Source organism: Eurosta solidaginis, chromosome 2, assembly GCF_040869045.1.
Source record: "Eurosta solidaginis isolate ZX-2024a chromosome 2, ASM4086904v1, whole genome shotgun sequence".
Classification (NCBI taxonomy): domain Eukaryota; kingdom Metazoa; phylum Arthropoda; class Insecta; order Diptera; family Tephritidae; genus Eurosta; species Eurosta solidaginis.
Genome location: NC_090320.1, coordinates 53,150,277 through 53,168,767, shown reverse-complemented (window position 1 = coordinate 53,168,767; position 18,491 = coordinate 53,150,277). Strand labels below are relative to the sequence as shown.

At 36.6% G+C, this 18,491-nt stretch overlaps 1 pseudogene; it reads left to right on the top strand.

Moving 5' to 3' along the window:
• The first annotated feature begins 967 nt into the window (after window positions 1–967).
• Window positions 968–18,491, top strand: part of LOC137241511 (developmental protein eyes absent-like) — a 32,976-nt pseudogene continuing 15,452 nt past the window's right edge.

Sequence of the window (18,491 nt, the reverse complement as noted above, 5' to 3'; positions counted from 1 at the left end):
GTCAGTAAGAGTATACAATAGACCATATTAGCAGTTTGGAAACAGAAATAACTAATTAAGTGCACCCTATTGTACTTTTCTATATTTATTCGTTAAAAATTCAATTTTGCACGTGTGTATAACTGAACAATTAAAAGGTAATTTGTTTGTTTATCTAATAAAAAGTTTCCGCTATAATTATTAATTAAATAGGCTTATTATGAAATGTCAATATAAACGCTTAATAAGCTCTTTGTATCTGCTATGAATAAAATTTTAATTTTAGCACGCACTTTCACACAAAAATGTACACAAGTTATAATGGATCGCGGCGGCTGCGGTGGTGTTATGGTACCATGCTTCGCCTACCACACCGAGGATCCTGGGTTCAACTCCCGGGCAGAGTCACATCAAAAATTAAGAAAAAAGTGTTTCAGTTAGAAATTGAAAAGACATCTGCCTTGCAGATTCCGTTCGGAGTCGGCGTAAAAACATGTAGGTCTCGTCCCGCCAATTTGTAGAACAAATTAAAAGAAGCACGACGCAAATTGGAAGATAAGCTCGGCCTAAAATCTTCTCGGAGGTTATCGCGTCTTGCATTTATTTATTTAAAATGTACCGACTGCAAAACAAACAAGATTTTTTCCTTTATAGTTTTAATTTGTTGCTTAGAATTCCTAAAATTTTGACTGAAAAGTGTTTGCTTACTATTTTATCACATGACTGACCAATTTAGGTATAAATAGCGCCCACAAAATTAATCTCGGTGTAGTTCATACTTAAAAAGAGGTGCAAAAGTTCTTAAACTAAAAAAGAAAATGAGTTCACGCCATCATTTCACGATCCTGTCTGTCGTTCTTAGCTGCTTTGTGTCCTGTACGAATGCGCAACTTCGCGTTATAAATGGCGTCACTATACAAATAGAGCAGAGCCCACGTTCAGTATATTTTGTAATTCCGCGTATCTTTGCGTTGGTACCTTAGTCTCTATGAAATCGGTGGTCACAGCCGCGCATTGCGTATTCAATCAACTAAAAAACGAAGTCAGCGTTCGAGCTGGTGTATCCGATATAGGTCGATTAAGTACAGAAATAGGACAACAACGCCATGTGCAGGATATAATTTATCCTTATGATTTTCTTACAGGATCAACATATATGGATATAGGTTTGGTTAAAGTGAAAGAATTATTTGAAGAGAAAGGTGCAGTACAAGCAATAAACCTTTGCGATATCGAATTAGTACCGCGCATGGAAATTAGAATAAGTGGATGGGGTTCAGTAACTGGTAGGGATACGGGTCGTAAGTAAGCTTTGATTTAAAGAGGCCCAATACTCCGACTTTATTTACAGATATAACAAATTTACGAGCTCGAGAATTTTTAGATTTTTATATGGAATGAAGAGTGTTTATACCAACATTAACTGGTGAGTGGAATATCACCCTTATACGACAGAACGCCGAATTTCGAAACATTTTGAGCTAGGTTGTTTTCGAGACAGCAGTTGAGATATGGTGACGTTCCACAATTGCAGTCGAAATGGAGATGTTTTTTCTTGTATAATGTACGAATAAATTGTTATGATTTTGAGTAAATAAATATTTTGGATTGTATGCAATAAAGTGGTACGCATGTAAATGCCTTAATGCCTTGTGAGACCAAACTGACTGTAAAATTCCCTCGTGTATGAATAGATCATGAGATAAAACAAAAATTGCGTAGTAATTACTTTGAGGCTCTGGCAAACTCCGTGTAAAGCAGGTGATCCAACCAACCCTATGGAAGTCATAGAGCAATGCCTTAGTTGGTTTTCCCCGTACCCATAAATTATTAATTTTTGCGTTGGCAAATTTATTGACATGTTGGAGATAAAATTTTTTGTATTGAAATTTTTTTACATTTTCTATTTTATGAAGTTATCACATTTTTTAGGTTAAGGCAGCAATAACCGATGCCAGTATATGGTTAAATAAAAATATGTTCACCAATTGGGCGTTGTGAATATGGCAAGTTTTCCAAGGATTTAGAGGCTGATATTTTACTAAAATAGGATTTTACTTTGGCAAAAGTTGTCGCTGGATGTCGTAGTGATCGAATTGTTTTGAAAACATTCTAGCTTGGAAAAAGCTAAAATGGCAATACTGCTTACCACTACATTTTCTTCTTCTGAAAGCTTCTAGAATATAATATTTTCTTTGTTTTTAATTTTAGTATTTTTTATTGTTACTATTTGCCATTTGCAACTGCACACGTCAATGCATTAAGCCTTTAGCTTCGTACGCTTCAAAGGTGCTTCATTGTTGCTGATGCTGCATGTATGAAAGGTATGTATGTAGGTGCTACTTGTTAGTACGCAGAAGTGTCACATTGTCTTCTATTTAATTCACCTTTTATAGAAAACGTTTGTACTTTATGCATTCTATTTTATTTTAACTTTTGATATGCTTGCTGATCTTGCGGTTTCATGGTTTTACACAGAGAAGTGTTTTTAGATGAACAGAACAAAAAAAAAAAAAAAAATAGTTTAGCAGAAATAAGTAGAAAGAATAGAAAAATGTAGTCAGAAAATATATAAACCAGAGGTATTTTGAAATCTAAGATTTGTGAGATGTATGTACATATGTACGTAGAGGTTTTTTATGCATCCCTGGGTCGCTTTAGCTCGTTCGCCAGGAAAGTAGCGCATCAGCCCATCAACTGTTATTGCTCGAAACAATAGCAACAGCAACAATTACGACACCCTTGAGACAAAGAAATGTATCAAAATAAGATAATAATAGAAAAAAGTTATATATAAATCAAAAAAAGGACGTTAATGCGCATATCAGTGCAGCAGGGAAACGATTAAAATTCCACAGTTTAGCCCCGTCACATAAGCAGTTTTTCATATACAAAGATGCGTTTAATTCAATTTTATGCAGTATGAGTAGATTGCACGTATTTTTATGGAGAACGGAATATTTAGCAACACTGGCGCCATCTGACGTGAAAAAGTAGCAAACTTCCAACTTTTATTGCAAGCAAAGCATAAGAAGAAGAATTTGACATTTGCTTTGGCGAAAGGTGCTTTCACACTTTGCAAGTGAAATTATTTTACCCACTCGTTGGTAACTATTCTAACATTTTTCACAGTTAAAAACTGCAATATAACAAATAAATAGGACACAAAGTATGTAGGCAAATATATTTCTTGTATATTGAGAATGTTAATAACAGTAATTCGGGAAATTTTGTATGTGAATGGGCAAGGAGAAATAAACTTCAATTGCCAAGTCTGAAGTTCCTTTATTTTTACAAACGCAAAATCTTGGTTGATTGTAGCGATGTTACTGACATGCAGAAGATTGCGTTGAACGCATCTAGATGAAAAACTTCACTGTGGCTCGGCCTTTAAGATGATTTTTTCCTTGTGCATGGGGACAAATCGATAGAAGCAGTCGAATTTCCCTCAGAAGAGGCAAGCGATATTTTCGGAAAACAATTTTTTGGTAGAATCTACCAATTTTCCTGTGTTACTTCACCCGATTTACATTACAATACCCTCAATCGATGGACCGAAGACCCAGTGGGTTAAAAAGCTTAGAATGTTCCTGCAATAGGCATGCCTGTTGTAAGAGGTGATTAAAATCCACAGACCCATTATTTCTAGGGGAAAAAACCGTTACCGAGACAGTCGGACTGGTTCCCTAAACCACTCTCTCAACCGGCTTAAGGGCAAGCTGGGGGCTTTTACAGCAGCGTCTGATTACCATAAGGTGCGGCTGCCAGCGGGATCAAGCGACTCGTTATATAAAGGTGTATCATAAATGCCTATTCCCATGTAAAATCACACTCTACCGAAGATCCCAACAAAGCCTCTGCTAAAGAGGACATTTTTTTTGATGGCGACCTCGGAAAACGTTTAAAGGCTTACGATGTGGGGGTATGCATCTGGAATGTACGTTTTCTGAATGCAATAGACAAAGAAAGTTAAACATTTCAATTTACTTTATTGGCCACTGTAATGCAAATAAGCGCAGTTTCGGTGTTGGAGTTGTGGTGAGAGAGACTTCGTCGCCAAGTACTATTGTTCACGCATGTGCCTCGCCGCTATCCGCTTAGAATCAACATTTTTTAATATCTCATTCATCTGCGCCAAAGCATCGAAGTAGGAGGATTTAAACCAGTGGCTACGCTGGCTAGGCCATGTTATGTGAATGAAAGATGATGCTCCGGCCAAAAAAGCATTATCATCGGCACTCATCTATGGAAACAGAGGAAGTGGGCGACCACCACTCCGCTGGAAGCACCAGGTGGAAAACGATTTAAGTTTCTTTGGTGTTACCAACTGGCGTCAGTAAGTCCAACGATGTAGCGACTGGCGCGCTTTGCTGGATGGTCATAACCGCTTAAACGGCTAAGTACCAATCAAGTAACTAAAATATTTATTTAATTTTTTCGGTGTACTTCCTTTATTGGTAATACTCTTATGTATTTTTGTATACACAACTGAAATAATTGTTCAAACGCATTGATCTAAACACCAACAACTCATAATGAAAACCAACCAAAAGTCAACCAAATCAACATTTGCCATAATCGAAGTTGTGTATTCGAAGAACCTCCTATCTACCTCCTCACATTCAACACAACATGCAGTCGCCAAATTCAAGCTCCAAACGCCAAGTCTCCAATTTAATGATCGCCTATCTTGTACTTAAGTGAAAAGAATTAATTTCGACTTTATCTTAAACTGCGTTAGCAGGCAGCAATCGAGAACGCGTTGACCACAGTGCGAACCTGAACGCCACCAACAAACATTCCTGGTACATATAAACACACGCACTCTTATATACTAAACTACTTGGGCATAAGTCTGTCCTATTAGTTTTCGGACCGTCTGTCCACCACTTGGTTACGTGCTGCACAGCTTATTACGCTGTGTGTGTGGGTGTGTGTGGTGTGATGCGGCGCTGTTGGCAGTGTGTATTGTCAGCCAGGTGACAAATCTTCGACAAAGTACCCTCCACGTTCAACAATAATACTACGAGTACATATTAACGACAACCAAACATAAAACACAAGCAAATACTACCAATGTTGACTGTATTCGTTGTTGTTTCTTCCCATTCCCCATACATATGTACAATCGTGTTTTTGTATGTCCAGCTGCTTAGCTCCACTGCATGGACATTCATTCTCACTTCTTATTTGTTTGATCGGGTTATGTGCGTGGACCTACAACGTCGTCGCTCTACTACAGCGCTCGCAGTCATATTAATAATGGTGCGTTTTTGTTGTTATTATTTATAATTTATAATAATAAAATAATTCTACGCTGTGTGGCTGTGCACAAGCATGTTTTATTGCAATAAATTGCATGCACATCAGTTTCTCTGCTTTCCAAGCTAGTCCGGCTCAAGTAGACAGGTTTTCAAAGTATGCGTTTCTAGGACTTTCAAGAGGTTTCCATGCCTCACTCATCCCCTCTTCTTGCTTCTCTTCCCATATTTTTACTCTCTCACTACCTTTTCTGTCCCATTTTGTCTCCCGTCACTTTCCATTACCTTCCAGGCTTTCCCTAAATTGTTTTAAAATCTCTCGCCGTCTCGACGTTTTTCTCCCTCCCCCTATTATTTCGCCATGTTCCTCGAACCATAAATACACTTTTTTTAATAGATCGCTCTCTGATCGAAAACAAGTTGTCCAATAAAAAGGCTAAAATAACAGAGGGAAGATGCCACTCTCTTATTTGATAACAATTTACTGTGTCTAAGCCTTAATTTGATGAATTTTTACTGTGATTATGAGCATATAAATAATGAGGTTAGGTCTAGTATAAAAATGTGTCCAATTAACATGTAGTTCCCTCTAGCGTTTTCTCTCCACCTGCCTCCTCCTTTTGTTAGTTGCATTACTCTCACTCTTACTCTCACTTTCACCTTCTATTCTTTCTTCTTCTGCCTCTCCCTTTACTAGCCCAATACCTCATTCTCCTCCGCTTGATTTTGGTTTTCCCTTTTTCCCTTCCATCCTCTTCTTTCTCCATTTCCATGTGTCTTCATCTGCCGCCTTATTATCTCTTCAGTTACAATTTCACTTCCTAGCTTCCTGCCAAACTATGACGTTTTTTTCTCTTCTTCTTTCCTTAATTTCTTTTTACCTAACTTATTTCCTCTTCCACTCCATTATTTTTCCAATAAAAGTATTTCTTTTTATACTCAGCGTGGTTTGCACACAGAGTATATTAACTTTGATTGGATAATGGTTGGTTGTACAGGTATAAAGGAATCGAGATAGATATAGACTTCCATATATCAAAATTATCAGTATCGAAAAAAAATTTGATTGAGCCATGTCCGTCCGTCCGTCCATTAGCACGATAACTTGAGTAAATATTGAGATATCTTCACCAAATTTGGTACACACGTTAAACCTATCGTAACAAAATTCGGCAGACAGGTTGCCTTAACTATAAGGAATGACTTGAAGAAAAATTAACGAAATCGGTTAAGGACCACGCCCACTTTTTTATAAAAGATTTAAAAAAGGGTCGTGGACGAATAAAATAAGCTATATCTTTGCAAAAAAGACCTTTATATCAATGGTATTTCATTTCCCAAGTGGATTTATAACAATAAATACGAAAAACTTCAAATTTAAAAAAATGGGCGTGGCACCGCCCCTTTATGACTAAGCAATTTTCTATGTTTCGGGAGCCATAACTCGAAGAAAAATTAACATATCGTAATGAAATTGTATACACATATTTTCTTATAGCAGAAAATATTTCTAGTAAAAATGGACTTGATCTCGGTTAAAGACCCCGCAAACTTAGATATAAAACAAGTTTAAAATGGTCGTAGACTAGAATAATAAGCTATAACTTAACAAAAAATAGTTTTGAATCAATGATATTTCACTTATGAAGTTTTATTGTAAGAGGAAATGGGGAGACATTTTTTCTAAACGGGCGGTGCCACGTGTTATGTAGAAGAGTAATTTGCCTCAAATGAAATGTACAATTTAAGCTCACGCTGAGTATATAAAGTTCGTTTACACCCGAACTTAGACACCCTTACTTGTTTTTTTCTTACCTGCGTCTTGCTCTCTTTACCTATCGTTTTCCCCAAATTAACGCCATTCAGTCCGCCTTCCATACTACTTCCGTTTTTTTGTTCTCCTGTTGATTATTCCTTATCCTTCCATTCCTCGTCCGTTTTAGTCACTCGTGTCGTTGTTGTTGTTGTAGCCATAAGGACAGTCCCCGAAGGCCTTGGGGAGTATTATCGATGTTGATGGTCCTTTTTCCGGGTATATGTAGATCCGGTACGTTCCTGTAACAAGCACCATTAATGAACTAGCTCGACCATCTCGGGAACGATTTGGTATGACCGCATTAAACCTGCTAGGCCATACCGCCCTCCCACCCCCTAGATCCATAAGGAAGTTGGAGCCGTCAGATCCTCGGCTGTTGAAGAAACAGGATTCCCCACGGGTAGGTGAGTTTGACAATTGGGTTGGAAAAGTTATATATTGCGCTGGCAAACCCCTGACAAATCGCTGCCAGGCATACCTAAAGCGGGTCTATTCTAAGCCCCGAAACCCGCTGGAGGCTTTTAGTTACTCTCTTCCTCTTTCATTCCTCTTCTACTCCTTTAACTTTCACGTTACCCTTTTATCTTCGCCTTCTTCTTGCTCCGCGTCTTCCTTTCCCTCCTTTAAGTTTTCCCCAACCTGCTGCATTTCCGTCTCCCACCTCCTCACGTTTTGTTCTCCTATTATTCCATTCCTTGTCACCAGAAATACTTACTTACTTAATTGGCGCTTAACCGTCTAAACGGTTATAGCCGTCCAATAAGGCGCGCCAGTCGCTCCTTCGCTCCGCCAACAGGCGCCAATTCGTCACACCAAGGGAGTTTAAATCGTTTTCCACCTGGTCCTTCCAACGGAGTCGGGCCCGCCCTCTACCTCTGCTTCCATAGGCGGTCCGATTGAAACACTTTCTTGGCCGGAGGATCATCTTTCATTCGCATAACATGGCCTAGCCAGCGCAGCCGCTGCGTTTTAATTCGCTGGCTATGTGGATGTCTGCGTATAGCTCGTACAGCTTATCATTAAATCTTCTTCGGTACTCACCATCGCCAACGCGTAGAGGTCCATAAATCTTTCGAAGAACTTTTCTCTCGAACACTCCCAAAGCCGCTTCATCTGCTGTTGTCATGGTCCATGCTTCTGCCCCATATAACAGGACGGTTACGTTAAGTGATTTTGAGAGTATGATTTTTTGTCATCAGAAATAACGGCCGCAAATATTACTAAATATTACAAACTTGTCGACGCTTATATGGCACCCGTTATGGATGACTCTTTATCTCTGCTGCTAGAATAATGTTTTCCATATGCCACGCTGCTAAGGGCGCTATGATGCAAGATGCGAATGGCTTGAGATATGTACATACATGGCAGCTTTAACATGAACGCATTCTAAAGAACGGTAAACGCACGTGCGTATTGTGAGTTTTGGTGAGAGTTTTATGTGTTAACTATTTCCACAAACCACAATACAAAAGTTTTATGGGTATTAAGAATATAATAAAACTAACTATTGAACTTGAGAAAGGTTTTTAAAAACAAAGCGTACTTTCTTATGAATATGTATGTAAGCATACACAACCTCCCACCGACTAAAAATTATACACATAATTTTAATAACATAATTCCAACTGTCAACCAATTATTTTCCAATAAATTTCACCGTTCCAACCAATGCTTTGTCACAGTCAGTTTGTCTGGTTGTCTGTCTGTCTTTAAAACGATATGAAGTGATAAAAAGTAATGAAGCGACCAAAACCCAACTATTTTCATGTTTTAGCTCATAAATTTGGCGTCTACGTAACGAACTTCGTAAAGCAACGCTTGCTCACACCAACACTAAGGGACCATTAAAATGTAGAAAAAAAAAACAAGTAAGGACGGGACGGTCTCTGCATCAAAAAACTATGACCATGAATCACTTGTTTCAACGATATATGACATATGGGGTATATACTATATATACGACCGATCTCATTAAATTTTTCAATATGTACAATATACGAAAGCATATAGTGAAGTTTGAAGCTTCAATCTGATAAATTGAGGAGGATATGAAAAAGATCCTCTTTTCTGAGAAAACGGTTGTATGGGGAATATATGCTAACAAATATCTAGTCGGACACCTAAATATACCCACTCACTAAATTTTATCAATATATCTCAAAAATTGAGCGACTAGTTTGCATACAAACAGACAGACGGACATGGCTAAATCAACTCAGCTCTTCATCCTGATCATTTCGGTATACTTATTGGTGGGTCTACCTCTTTCCCTTTAAGGACTTACAATTTTGAGATTTGTGACAAAATTAATATACCATTTCATATTCATGAAAGGTATAAAAATATAATTATAAAAATACCACAAAAAAGTTAAAACAAATACTAGGAAAAATATTTAACTGTCACCTGCCACATGCTGTGACGATCTTTCCGCGCATAGGCTCACGCACTTATGAGGCGACCTGCCCTCGCCCTTCTCTCTCTCTAACACAACCCAAGATACTTTAGTCAATATACCAAAATAAGTAAGTGAAGTTGCACCTTTGTTTGGGGTCAGTCAGTCTCCGTCATTTATTGTGTCTCTCTCATTTATACTTATTATTGTCTTTTCTTTTGTCATCCTGTTGGGTTACTTGGTCTCGTGCGGTTTGTTTATGTTTGTTGTGGTAATTTTCACATGTGATTTATGCTTTTCGTAGCGCCATTTCTTTAAGTTTTTTTTATTGTAAAATCTATTTTTTATCATCTAATTTGATGTTACAACAATTTGTGTGTGTAGTAATAAAATACACCTCTACTACATATGTTCTATTATAATAATATTAATGATGGAACTTAACATGTAAGCTATTAGATTAATTGAGTTTTATTTGGTACCATTCAAGTCAATCAATTTGTGTTTGTAATACGAATCGTATGCTTAGGTGGAAAATAAATGTAAACTGTATATTAATGTCATATAAAACGTGTCACATAAACTTAGAATATATAACGATAAGGTTAATGAACCTTTGGCGAAATTGAACTATGTAGTAAAAATATAAAAAGGAGAGAATTTTCAGTTTTTACTATACCAAAACCAAAGGCATTTTTAAACAAAATCGGGTAGTTCTCAAATTGAGAGAATAATATAAGTAGGTCCCGTCTCGCCAATTTGTACGAAAATTTAAAAAGGAGCACGACGCAAATTGGAAGAGAAGCGCGGCCTAAAATCTCTTCGGAGGATATCGCGTCTCACATTTATCTATATTTTTTAAATATATGAAATCAAAGACGACTTTTATACATTTTTCCTAAATACCTCGTTCATTACGGGCTATTCATGTTGTGTTATATCCACCGAAACATTTACCGAAGATTTCGGTGAGTGTGGCGGCCATAGGCGGATCTAGAGAGGGGGTAGCTACTATCGACTTGATCAGAAATAAACTCCTAGCGACGTTTTTTGTTTGATATCCTAGAAGTTTTCCACGAAAGTTGAATTGCTACCTATTACCTAGTCATGAATACTCAATTTTTTCTGCAACATTTGTTATAGTAATTTCCTTCTAAACTAAGTTCTATGTTTCAAGTATATACACTCATGGACAAAATAATAGGTGTACACAGCTTTGGTTCTCTATCATTCAAGCTGTTGCACTGCACAATTTTCTACATGTGGTCCAAGATTCTCTTAACCTTTAACTGCAAATAAAAAACGCATAGGTCCTGGACTATCTGAACTTTGCAGCATACAAAAATATATAAATATATTCTGCTGTGTATTTAGAGGAATAACGAAACAAAAAAGTTTTAATGCATTCGAGAGCATGGGAAAAAGTGTCAATAAATATGACACTATTACAACATTGCCATAAAACACATCCAATATTTACATCGTTTCTTCGTGATGTCACAGCATGCTATTTCAAAGAATGAAGTTTTGTCTATCTAAAAGGTATAAAATCGATCGATTTGATTCAATGCAGGGTTGGTACAGTCTTCTTATAAATTAGTGCATACAGAAAGCACCAAAGTTTATGAATCTCCAAAGAAAATTTAAACAAATGGTGTTCATCGGGAAATATTTACAGCTGTGATATGTTCCCTGACTAGCATATCGTTGGAAAGCTCTAAATCTTTTTTTACACGATCAGAAGATAAAGGTATGAAAAACCGGATTTTTTTATATGTAATTAAACCAAACTTTAATAATTTCATAAGTTCATGATCAGAGCGGGGGGGGGGGCGATCGTCCCCCTCGGCCCCCTGGATCCGCCACTGGTGTTATTCCAACATGGAGTATCTTTTACGACTCCGAGTACTACGACCTTGTAAACTAAGTCCTTTTGACCATTAAACAAAAATAAAGAGTACACAAAGCAAGTATTACAACAAAAAAGTTCCTTTAATTTGAGTAAATTTATATACACATAACTTAATTAAAAAATGCAAAATCTTCTTTTACTAACTCACGTGTCTGATAGGTAATCAAAAATTAAAACAAATAATAAACACTTGTAAACCAACGAAGATATCAAATTTTATTGTGGCATGTAAGAAATTTAAGTCAAGTTTCTAAGAAAGTTAAATAATCAAGGCGCCCACCTTCAGAGTTGGTAATAAAAAGTAAACAGAAATAATCACTACAACACGTTTTTAATTATATAAATATATGTACAAAAACCTAAATAGAGACCAAAGAAAAAATTTCATTAGATAAATTGGACAGCGCCACTCAGCTAAACAGTTAAATAGAAAATAAAATAATTTACCACTAATTTGGGTATCAATTACACCAGTCTCAATGTATAGCACCATTGCTACATATTCGAGCAACTAAAAAACTAATATTCATAAAATGTGTTAAATTAAATCACATTAAACAATTAAATAAAAAAAGTGAGTGCAAGATAATTCGACTTTGTCGACGCAGTTATACCTTTCATAAATATGGTAAAATCTTAATCTCAAAAAATGATTGATAAGTAAATTGATTGGAAAACAAGACCATACATTGTTTGCTGAGTGAAATATTACTCTACATATCCTCGCTGTTGTTCCGAAAATGTCCTTTCTCTGTAATGTTTTGACAAACTTCCTATATAAAAATTTGTTTTTAAAATGGCCTAGCCCAAAACTTTTGATTGAATAGCGCCCTATACATCAGAATTCGATTTTAGAACGCCCTTTATAAGGTGTTTTTTTTCGGAATCGCTCTCTCTCAGCATAGTTAAATTCAACACAGTTCGAGTTGATGTAGGGCATTTATGGAGATAATTCTGAAAAAGGGCGTTCTTCAGCTGAGATAGGAGTTTTTTTTTTAAACAAATACCAATATAAGGTAATTTTAGACTGGCAACTGATTTGATACTCCACTCACGCATTCATATTGTAACGAATTTTAGGAAATTCCGCTTATTTGAAACCTTCTGCTAACGTTCGAACCGCTAAACTGTTGAATAAATCACTCCAATATTCCGTATTGAAAACTGGCCTTTATTTAGATTACGGTAAGTGTAGTACTTCACAGTTATACTTCACCACCAATAGCGTGTTCAAATCAAAACTGATTACTGATTACTCAGCGTGCGCTGCTTTTATACTCTCCGTTGCTTCATTCGCATATTTCTCCAAAGATCTAGACGTTTCACCTTGTAGAACTTTTTGTATCTCCTGCTTGGTTACCACCCATATACGTGTGTATGTGTCAGTTACTACTTTTCGGCTGATGACTACATCTGTGCGTGTGATAGATCTCTTCGTCGAGCTGCTGGTTATGTGTGTGTATGTACTTCTCGTCGCCTTCCATGTAAGTGTGTAAATGATGAATAAATTGATGTATTCACGTACACAAGAGTGGCAACTTACTTTGTTGTTTTTGTGCCTTTATTTACTAACATCATAGTGATACTAAAATTCGCCACAATATGCTGGTAAGAGTATTACCATCATAGTGATGGTGGTTCAGTCGTACATTAACGAGGTAAGACATACACATGCACGCATATTTGTTAACACTAAACTTGGCCAGCAACTACTAACCGCATTTGAGGTCAGTGTAAAGTAGTACTGGCCAAGTTTTGGGACAAAGGATTCTTCAACCAAATTCTGAAATAGGTCCTTAATAAAACAAAATAAATAGATCGTTCTTCAAAAAAGATTCTACAATATGACGCTTGCGATAATAGTACATTTTTGAGCAAGTGACCGAGGTAAAGTAACCTTTATTCAATTTATGCATCGAATCTACAAAAAAAATCCAACGAAACTGTGTAAATTTATACATTTTTTCCCTCATTGGAGTAAGAAAATCCCTTACTTTTTTGCCACTAAGAAAAATGACTGACATCAAAAACTGCCTCAAGCTGTCAGTTGGGTCAAAGATGTTTCCATAACGTCACATAACTGACTCGAAGACGATAAAGCAGCGCTTGGTCAAAACCCATGCTAAAATTTTGTGTTAATTTATTTCAGAACCCATTTTATTATTGTACGTTTTTGTTGTTGTTGTAGCTACAAGGTTACTCCCCGAAGGCTTTGGGGAGTGTTATCGATGTGATGGTCCTTTGCCGGATACAGATCCGGTACGCTCCGGTAGCACCATTAAGGTGCTAGCCCGACCATCTCGAGAACGATTTATATGGCCACATTAAACCTTCAGGCCATACCTCCCTCCCCACCCCCAAGTTCCATGAGGAGCTTTGTTTCAGACGCTTTAGCATTATTTATTGATGGGACGCCTGTTGGTAAATTAAAATAAATTTCCAACATGTTAGAAAATGAAGTTTGAACGTCAAATTTTCCACACCGTGGGCAATAGCCGTAATTATTACACACATTTTGTGAGCTTGCGGAAATAGCTTCTTCTCTGTTAGTTCATTTTTTGTTACAAAAATACCACGAATGATAGAAAATCCCATGTTTTAGCACCATTGATTTCATGTAAATGAATGGTATATTAAAAAATTAAAACATAAACAAATATAAAACCGCATATGTTCAGATATCAAATTTAAGCATGTTTTCATTTGAGAACTCATGTAGTCGTTTTAATTTTGACACTGGTTATAAATACCCAAAGACGGTCATACAATATTTGGTTCACATATTTAAAAAAAAAAAAACAAGGAGTTCTATGCGACAATCGCATTAACAACAAGTCCAGTGCCATGACCGATTTTCGATGTACAAGTAGTGATCTGTAGAATATAGCCTACATGAAATACAAATATTACACATTCGTTTGCTCAAGTACCAAAGTGAACTACTCGACAATTCTATAACTTTTTTCTTTGACACTTGACTACCCCACCTAAACTTCACATGTCCCATCATAAAAATATTATTGATAGCTTTTAGAAGCAAATATATAAGGTTTTTTGTGTTTAGAAAAATCTGATATCATAATGTACTACAAATATACTACATATGTATATATGTATACATATACGAAAGTACATATTATTTTTGCTATGTCCGTCCAGCTCGATTTGGTTGCCTAAAAAGGGGAAAAGTCAATAAACTTGTAATCAAATCTTATTCTTTTTCTTGTATACATTTGTTTTTATGTTGTTGCTTTTTTACGTATTCATTATTGTGTAAAATATCATATTATTAATAAATGATTTTTGGCCATGATTTATTTTTATTTTATGGCGAGACATTTTGACGATGACAAATTTTATTTTCTATTTGATGGTCATTGCCTTATGACTCCTGGGTTGAAGAATTTATGAATTTGCTTACTTAACGCGCATGCCTTTAACTAAATACGTGTGAGACTGTTACGGTATTACAAAACTGTGTGACAAGTAAAAAAAATATTTCCGCATATCAACCACTGAGTAGATGATCATCTTATCTCGGTTGTCATTTCGAAGTCGCCATATCTCAGTAATTATTTGGAGTGGTTAACTCCATATCACGAAAGCAAAGGAAAGGAAAGCAAAAGAAAGGAAAGAAAAGAAAAGAAAAGAAAAGGAAAGGAAAGGAAAGAAAAGGAAAGGAAAGGAAAGGAAAGGAAAGGAAAGGAAGGGAAATTAAAGGAACAGAGGGCAAGGAATAGGAAAACAACTAAAAAAGGAGGAGGAATATTAGATGTTAAGACCGAGGCCGTAACCGAAATGGAGCGGTGTGTTATCGATTTAATATTGAAAATTTATCGACCTTTTATCGATTCGCTATGCCATCGATTTTAAACGAAAATTTATCGCTTCATTTTCAACAAGTTACCGATTTACTACCGAAAAGTTATCGATTTGTTACCGGCGCTTTATCGAAGAGTTATCGAAAGTGTATTGATTTGGTATCGTAGTGTTACCAATGTATTACGATTTTTTATCGATTTGTTTTTAAATATGAGCAATTTCTCATCGAAAAGCTATCCATTTGTTATCGAGGTGTTACCAATGTGTTACCTGCATGCTATCGAAATTTTACGCATCTATTATCAAAAGTTACCATTTTTTTATGTAAATTTGTCGGCATGTTATCGAAAAATCAGGGTTTGTTATCGAAAAGTTCTCGATTTATTATCGATAAGCTATCAATTTTGTTAACGAATCATTATCAGTTTGCTAGCGAAAAGTTTTCGATTTGTTACCAGAGTGTTACTAATTTGTTAACGACGTGTTATCAACGACTCAACGGTTTTCCATGAATTATGAAACATATACCGATAAAACTTCAATATGAAATCGGCGACACATCTGTAACCCATCGATAACACCACGATAAGAAAACAATAAGAAGCCAATCACAAAACGATAACTCGGCGATAATTTCGCTTTTGATATCTTCTGTTAGCGGTACTAAGCTGATGATGCTCTTCTCAAATAGTCCAAAATTCTTTGTGTCTCACGATGTTATCTTTGTTGTGGTACAACTTCAACCCCCGGGGTGAGTTCTAGTGCATTTAAAAACATTGTTTTCTAGACATAGATGTTAATGGAAAGTGTCTAGGTTCAGGTGTCGCATCACCGCTTCCAATGTTTCGGCCAACCAGACTGCATCATATAATTCCAATTTAGGTTTCGATAGCATCCGGAAAATAACACCATTAAGCTACTGACCAGATCATCTCTGGAACAATTTAGAGTGAGCACGTTGAATACTCTAGGCTATCCAACCCACTGGTTCCGTGAGAAACCTGGGGTCATCAGACCTCCCTTGATAAATAACGGGACTCGCCACGGGTTTGTGAGGTTGCAATTGAATTGTAGAAGCTATAAATTGCGCTGGCAAATCCTTGAAGCATTTGGGTATTATAGTCGCCTCTTACGACAGGCATTCCTGCCGCGGGTATATTCTTAGCTCCCTGAACCGGTGGGGGGGGGGGGGGGCAATATAGGTGAATCAAACCTTTGATAATAATTTCATTTAGTTGACTTTAACATCATTTCATTCAAAGTAGTTGTTTAGCGTTGTTTCAAAAATAGGAAGAGGACCTCAAAATAAAAATAAAAACTGCAGCAGTGGTGCACTGTAGAGCTTTGTAGAGTTCGGAAAACTTATTGGACAGATATTCAGTAAAGTAAGCAAGCTAACATCTTATGCGTGAATTCTATGCTCAAACATTCTCCATGTAAACACATACTACCACAAAAAAGTTGCGTTTGTATACGATGCTCTGCCGGCGTTGTCCTTCACAGGTCTACAGAGACCTGTCTGCCAGGGTGTGTGCAAGTCAAGAATGGTAAAAACAATAAAACATGATTTGAATACCCTTATTAATTTGTAAGTCATGGCTCCAGGCGTTACCAACGGTGAGTGTATAGGTGTTATAGATATGAGCGGTGTTTTGCTCGTCACGCTCCGGTACTAGAACCTTTTGATAGTAGGCCAACTACTTCGGGAATAATTTGTTTTATCTCTTGATGCCTAGTGTCGACTCATCGTTTGTTCTCCAAGAGATGGTCGAAAATGCCAGCTAAATTTAGGGACAGCATGAGTTAAGAAGCGGGAGTTGAAAAGCATAATATTATCAGTCGATCACTTGTCGATGTTTTCTAAGCAGCAGTCGGTTCAGTGTATACGCAACGTTGTTTTCTTTAGGGACACGCTGAAACTGCGACTGAGTTATAGTTACTTCGCCCGATTTGGCATCAAACCATCTGCGCTGTTTTAATTTTTTGACAAATTTTGGTTGGTTTTGATTTAAATTAAAATATTTGAGAGTTTCATGGCAAAGCTTGGACCACAAAATATGTGCACGTATGGAAGTCGATATCTTAAACATCGTGGTGGTCATACGGTAATTTTTGTCTAATGAAGTGGAAATTCATCAGCAGTTCCATCATCCTCCATCACGAAAGAACTATGTACTCTTTTTATGCATTGTTGTGTTTGTGTGTAAAGAAAGAAAGTCTGCTTACCTGGAAGTATGCATCCTGAAGGCTGAAGGCTATGTGAATATTGGCGGACTGATATATTGACAAATTTTGTGCATATACATATGTATATACTCGTCTGTTGGTTCAAACATCCGCTTTAAAGTAGGAAAAAAATAGAACCAAAAATCGTTATAGCCCTAAAGCCTTTATGCATCAACGCCAAACGGCAGCAAACAAGCTTATTACTTAAGTAGATACGTCGATTCCATGAACCAAATATACCATTCACTTTTACTACAGTTGGTTGCTAACGGCAGGCTGCAGCTGTGCTTATTTTCAGCATCAGCCGAAATTGCTTATGGCCAATCCTGTGTACTTAGGGCTAAGTAGACAACTTCACTGTGTGGTCTGTCGCCTGATTTTGGGCATTCTTGTGCGGTTGGCTGTCAGACGAGACGTGATCAGTTGCAACAGCTGAGCATGAGTGTAATCCTATTGCCATTCAGTCAATAAATATATGGAAGTTTATATGAATTTCTGTGAAACCTTTGATGATATTACTTGTTTTTATAGTCAGCGTGCTTTGCACACAGAGTATATTAACTTTGATTGGATAACGGTTGGTTGTACATCGAGATAGATATATACTTCCATATATCAAAAACATCAATATCGAAAAAAATTTGGTACACGAGCTTATCTGGACCCAGAATAGATTGGTATTGAAGATGAGCGAAATCGGATGATACCCACGCCCACTTTTTATATATATAACATTTTGGAAAACACAAAAAACCTGATTATTTAGTAAATAATACGCGTAGAATGTTGAAATTTGACCCGTGGACTGATATTAAGACTCTTGATAAAAATTTGAAAACTTTTTTTAAAATGATCGTGGCACCGCCCAATTGTGATAATATCAATTTTACAAATATTATTAATGATAACTCAAAAATCGTTAAACCTATCGTAACAAAATTCGGCAGAGAGGTTGCCTTTACTATAAGGAATGCTTTGAAGAAAAATTAACAAAATCGGTTAAGGACCACGCCCACTTTTATATAAAATATTTTTAAAAGGGTCATAGACTAATAAAATAAGTTATATCTTTGCAAA